General features: G+C 33.2%; 1 long non-coding RNA gene across 1 annotated transcript; it reads right to left on the minus strand.

The window, feature by feature from the left end:
• Positions 1-427: 427 nt before the first annotated feature.
• LOC135833924 (uncharacterized) lies at positions 428-2,016 on the minus strand. The gene is made up of 3 exons (XR_010556588.1): positions 1,840-2,016; positions 1,401-1,781; positions 428-1,256 (listed from the first exon to the last, which is right to left on the minus strand). It is a non-coding gene; the product is annotated as an uncharacterized LOC135833924 (long non-coding RNA).
• Positions 2,017-6,756: the final 4,740 nt, after the last annotated feature.

The following is a 6,756-nucleotide window of genomic DNA, read 5'->3' on the forward strand; positions in this document are numbered from 1 at the left end:
GTGCACTGGGGTAAATCAGAAAACTTGCAAATTTTGTAACATAGGACTGTTTTTACATATATTGTTTGGAAAAATCATTTGTTTTTTAACGTACCTAACTGAAACTTGGAAAAGAGAAGAGAGAAAAATTGAAGATAATACATACTCGTATAACAATCAAGGAATTATATTGAAAAATTTTCACAGTGTAAGTATTGAAATGATATTGATACCCATCTCAATATTCAAACTGTGACTTGATAAAATGACTAACAAGAAGTATGAATGAAATGAGTTATCGTTTCTGTAACCATATAGGCAAGTTGAGTATAACACCTTATCGTTGTTACTGCATACATTAGCTCCCCTATTCAAATTAGAACGTTTTGGAGAAACCAATGTACCTAATACAGTTGCATCCATACGTCGACTGAAATCAGATTGCTGATTGTGTTTCAATTGTTTATTAAAGTTGAAATTTTCCAAGGAATTTTGTATACAGTACAGTACAAGTAAACACAGGTAGATCAGTGCAGTGCAGTACACGTATCAAAATATGTAATACATAAGTACTAAGTACGTATATGTCGCCTTATATTATCCTTACGCTACTTATTACATGAAAAACATCACTACACATCAATTTCATAATACACCAAATTTGAATTTCGCATCTAATAGTTCCTGTCAAAAAACGCTTTCGATGGGGTTAAATTGAAATCATTGTGATTATTAATTTGTACACATTTAGGAGTTCATCGAGAATATAATTTCTACCTAGACTATTGATTCAAAATTGTCACTAAAAAAGTAAAAATCAATTAATTTTCAACATATTGAATTTGAATTTCTTGTTTAGTTCCTCTTCGTGTATTGAAACACCTTCGTTGAGATTATTATTTCTATTAAGTATGTAAATTGAAGTCATTACGATTATTAATTCGTACACATTTAGGCGTTTCACTGATAATATAATTTCTGTATTGAATTAACATCGTTTCAATTAATTAATTTGTACACATTTACGGCAAATTTTCTTCTAATTGTAACATCTGGTAAGGATACACTAAACAACACTCAACAGCGTTGATTTACCCAAGGAAAATGATCTCTTGTTTGGAACATAGGTAGTAGGTACTTATTTCACGTACGGATCCCAGAGTGTGGCATAATTCGCATTGGCTTGTAGTAAGTATATGTAATTCTCACAAGTTTTCAGTGTAGGTAGGTACATCTACTTTGTGTTGCGATGGTACACTTTTCAACATCATCTTGAGCTGTGTGCAGAAATGAAAAAATGTATACCTAAATGAATAGAGAATTATTGATTTACTTTTAACCATATTTATCTACCAGTGACCGATCACACTACTAAATCTAATTTGCTGATTTATTCATTTACTTATTAGGGTAAAAATTACTTCTAGGTTTTCAACAAAGTCAGCTGCGCTTTCAGGAACAATTAAATAAAAATTATGATTTGAGAGAAGATCGCAGTTCAGATTGCAAGGAACATCTTCGTGATAGAATAGATTAGATATCAGCGCAAATCAGAAGTCTGCTCGGCATAAGTATTTAAATTATCACTAACACAAAGATCTGACGATTGATCAAATCATGTATAACTCATTCTAAGTGCATTTTATGATTTGAACGATCGAATTCATCATCACTTGTTACATTACTGTCTAGCAAAATACGTAGTTAATTGTTTTCTTGTTCGTCATCATCACTTTCTTAGAGCAGTTGATTTGATTGGCAGCTATCAGCAATATTACGTTTCATTGTTCGTTGAATTTACCCTGAAAATCATCGCATTATTAGAATTTCACTTCAGACTCAAAAATGTTCATCACTTACTTGATTCAGGGCAACAATCAAAGCTTCGGAAACATAGAAATGTGTGTTATCTTGATCGATCATTAATAATACTGCCGCACGGTCACCAACTAAAATAACGATTATCACGAACACGAAGGAATAACAACTTCTTATCACTAATTTATGATCGTTATCACTGTTTCTGTTCGTTGGGGGGGACTTCGTCCCCCCCACACCCCCCCTTGGGCTTCGCCCAAACCACTTTCTCCTTTCTTTTCCTTCTCTCTCTTCGTATCAACTCACCATACTCGCAATAACCGTAAGAAACATACAAAATACAACCACTATACATATTCCGTCGTCAGACCTACAGCTTCTCAGAAGCAACCAATTCTTTTCAAATATTGCACAATTATAGTAAATTTATCACAGATTGTGCTTTTTCCATCAGATTTACAAAATATTTATTCAAAAATATGATGTCACGATGTTTAGTAACGAAAATATGATTTAAAAATTACTCCAAAACGCCAACTTCAGACTAACAAAATGTCGCTATTTCTAATCATGCAAAGTTCATTAATAGCTCAAACTGAAGAGCTTGAAAAGCTTAATAATATATCAAAGTTTCAAACCCCTATGTTAATTGGTTAGCGATTGCGGCGGAGTCAAAATCTGTGATTTGTTGTTACATTGTTTAATTTACTCTACGGTCTCTACGTACTGCAAAAATATACACATCATATTTCCGTTGTCAGACCTACAGCTTCTCAGAAGCAACCGATTTTCTTCAAATTTTGCACAATTATGGTAAATTTATCGTAGATTGTGCTTTTTCTATCAGATTTTCAAAATATTTATTCAATAATATGATGATGACGATTATTAGTAATGAAAATATGATCTAAAAATTTACTTCAAAACGCCAACTTCAGACCAGCAGACTGTCGCTATTTTTTATCGTACAAAGTTCATTAATAGCTCAAATTGAAGAGCTCGGCGAGGTTAATGATATATTAAAATTTCAAATCCCTACGTCAATTGGTTCGCGATTGCGGCGGAGTCAAAATCTCCGAATAGTTGTGCACAGAATATAAGCAGTAGTGGTCGGACTGTTTTGTTTTTTCGTTTTGGTATTTTTAACATTTTTTTTATGTCATATTTTTTTTTCTCTACCTTGTCGGGCAGTCCGACCGGACTGCTTGATTGCAAATAAAAGTCTCATAAAATGAAAATTTATTTACTCGCAGGCTCCAAATACGTAATCTTTTTTATACATATGTATATTATTCTGAATTCGCTTTATTGAAAATGAGGTAAAAAATTCTTGGAATGATTTGAAAAATAAACAAAACATTGAAAAAAATTGATAAAACTAGCAGTGCAAAGTCAAAAACCACTTGAAATATTTCAAGAATAGTAACTTGAAAAGCGATAAAATATAAAATAAAAAATAAAAATGAAAAAAAACTTTTAGAGATCGACAGGAAATTTGCAAATGTTTGCATTAAAATAGTTTATTGTTCCGGAAGAAGACCAAAAAAGTAGAGATCCCATTAGATATTGCTGAAATTGAACAAAATACGAGCATGGACTACTTGAAAATGTCAGAAAATTTGTCCAGTGGTAGAATTTAAATACTTAGTTGAAAGTCAAGAAAAAGTTAATTTTTTTAAAATAATAACTTCGTGAAAATTAAATTCACCCGAAATTGTAAAAATTCACAAGAAATTAATAATTAAGATTAATAAAAATGCAAAACTTACGTAAAACTTGTTAAAAATGATACGAGTACCTATAAAAGTTGATTACGTCATCAAGAGTCAATTTAGACTATTGCTGGAATTATTCCTCCAGTATATTTACTGTTAAGATGGAATTTCTCGAGGTGTACACCTCCAATTAGAACAGGGGCAAAAGTTTTAGAATGAGCTCCATAACCAAAATTTCAGCTATTGAAACCACTATCACTTCGCTCAAACCGAATTTCCACATTCGAAGAATTCTGCAGCTTGCAGCATAATTTTCAATATCTTTAGAAGTAGTCCGGCATATGACAATAGGAGTAATTGCACCCCCCCCCCCCGCCGATCCTCCGGGACAACTTTTTTCTTAAAGAGGACATCCTGAAGAACATTTTAAAGCAAACTTGCACAAAAAAAAGTTGTCCTTACTTACAAAATGGCGGTCATTTTGATTGACGGGTCAGCCGAAATCGCAGATTTTGCGGTTCAACATAGGACTTGCACGAAATTTTTCAAACCTTACAAACGTAGATCGAAAAATCATGCAAAGATTTATCACCTGTCAAAATTTCAAGTGCTAAAGTGCGTTTTTCGATTTTTGGTGAATTTTTGAAAATCCAATTTAGGCCAAAAATGAGGGGAAAAATCACAATTTTACCAAATTGACCGAGAAAGCTGAATTTTGGGATATACCCTATTTTCGACATGCCAAGTCGATTGGAAACTGTTTCAATCCGTTTTGAGTAGTTCTGGAGCCTCCAGCAGATTTTTGAAACTCGAAATTCCCACAAAATTCCATCAAATTGGAGTTGTAAAGCTGAAATTTATTCTAAAAACTAATTTCAATACGCTACGAAGTACTGCAGGTGAATTTCAAGTTGTTTTGGAGCCTCCAGCGACTTTTTGAAAATTCCTGATGCCTCCAGCAGATTTTTGAAACTTTAAATTTTCACAAAATTTCATAAAATGGAGATGGAAAGCTGAAATTTACTCTACACTCAAATTTTAACACCCTCAGAAGACGACTTCAGGTGGGTTTAAGTCATTTTAGAGCCTTCAGCGACTATTTTGAAAATTGCTGGAGCCTCCAGTAGATTTTTGAAACTTAAATTCTCGCAACATTAATTTATCAAATGGAGTTGGCAAGCTGAAATTTACTTCGCAGACTACATGGTGGTTTCAAATGGTTTTGAAGCGTCCAGCTACTTTTAGGAAATTTCAATTTTCCAGAAAAACGCCATACAACCTTTCAAAAAGTCGTTGGAGGCTCCAAAACGACTTGAAATCCAGCAGCAGTTAACTTCGTAGCGTATTGAAATTAGTTTGCAGAATGAATTTCGACTCTCCGTCTCAGTTTGATGAAATTTTGGGGAAATTTCAAGTTTCAAAAATCTACTGGAGGCTCCAATAATTTTCAAAGAAGTCTCTGTGGTCACTTTGGTAAAATTTTGATTTTTTCCCTTCATTTTTGGCCTAAATTGTATTTTCAAAAATTCACAAAAAATCGAAAAACGCACTTTAGCACTTGAAATTTTGACAGGTGATAAATTTTTGCATGATCTTTCGATCTACCTTTGTAAGGTTTGAAAAATTTCGTGCAAGTCCTATGTTGAACCGCAAAATCTGCAATTTCGGCTGGCCCGTCAATCAAAATGACCGCCATTTTGTAAGTAAGGCCAACTTTTTTTGGGCAAGTTTGCTTTTAAATGTTCCTTAGGATGTCCCCTCTAAAAAAAAATTGTCCCGGAGGATCGGTAGCGGGGGGAGGGGTGCAATCACTCCTATTGTCATATGCCGGATTAAAGGTGTATAAATTAATTTGGATGCGTAAAAATTGCTCATATTTTTGGCCCGAATTTGATTTCTTTTTAAATTCACCAAAAATGAATTTTAGCTCTTGAAATTTTATACTGGTAGCGTGTTTTTGGACTTCTGTCGATTACTCTTAATCCGGTTCAAAAAATTTTCTGTCGGCTGAGATACGAGTATACTTACTTATTTTCTTGCAAAGAAATTTTGAGAATAGATATATGTACATACATGTAAAAATGGCTGGAATCTTTTCTGAGCCCCCACTCCAAACGAATTTCGCCATTTTGAACAATTTGCGAGCCTCCACTGCGATTTTTGATTCGTTCAGAGTTTTAAAATGTTTATAAAAGGAATTGGTAATTAATTTCGACAGCAGAAAATTCGTTACCTGTTTAGACAGTTTGTTTGTTTGATTAGTTGTTGTTATTTTTACTTTTTTTTTTGGAAAAAAATTGAGGCGATCGCATTATTAAGCTGGCAAAATAAAGTGCGAGGGAGTCGTTATTGATTTACCTGAAGGCTAATTTTCATCATTTTTACTAAATGAATGCACTTATTCACTTATTGTAGGTAGGTATGTGCAAATGACTAAAAATTGTCAATTTTGCAGAATTTTCAAAAATTCCTTAAAAATTGAACAAATAATTTGAATGACGTGGCAAAAATTCTAGTTACGAACGAGGCTCAGACCATAGCCCAATTTTTCTAGAAATCACGATACCATTTAAATTGGAGGGGGACACTTCGAGAGACAACCTTGTTGGTGTAAGATTTTTTCAGAATTATTTAATCGTTTCCATTCATTAAATACCTACGTCTAGTTTGATAGAGAAATGATTTTTTTCTGTCATATAAAAGTCCAAAATCATGTAAAATGAACATTTCGAGGGATAAGTCTGTCCTCATAGAGATTTTTTTGGACCCCCCCCCCCAAAAAAAAAAAAGAGTAAAAAATTCTCACTGAAGGAGTGAAAATATGACTGGAGGAGTGGAGGGTGGAGTATTCACTATAATTTTCAAGTGAAAAAATTCTTCTATTATTATCTAGATATGTTTGAAAAATCTGGAAAATCGGAAAATTGTTCGTGGAAAATTAGGATAATTTCGTCACGATGCTGATCACTGTGTTCTGGAACGTGTTCCGTTTTATTTTTGTGTAAAACGAATAATTATCTCTGTCGTTGATCTGTAAGTGTATTCGTTGATGAAAATTTTCGATCAATCATTGAAATGCAAATTACGTAGCTTGGCACCATATGTAAATATTTTTCCTACTATGTTACATGTTAACTATGGGTAAATGACATCGCATACAATATCGATGTCAAATTGTAATCAACGCGAGTATTCGAGCAATTTTTCAGTCGGTCAGCAACCCATTTTTAAAAAATGAACATCA

This window comes from Planococcus citri, chromosome 2, assembly GCF_950023065.1.
Source record: "Planococcus citri chromosome 2, ihPlaCitr1.1, whole genome shotgun sequence".
Lineage (NCBI taxonomy): Eukaryota > Metazoa > Arthropoda > Insecta > Hemiptera > Pseudococcidae > Planococcus > Planococcus citri.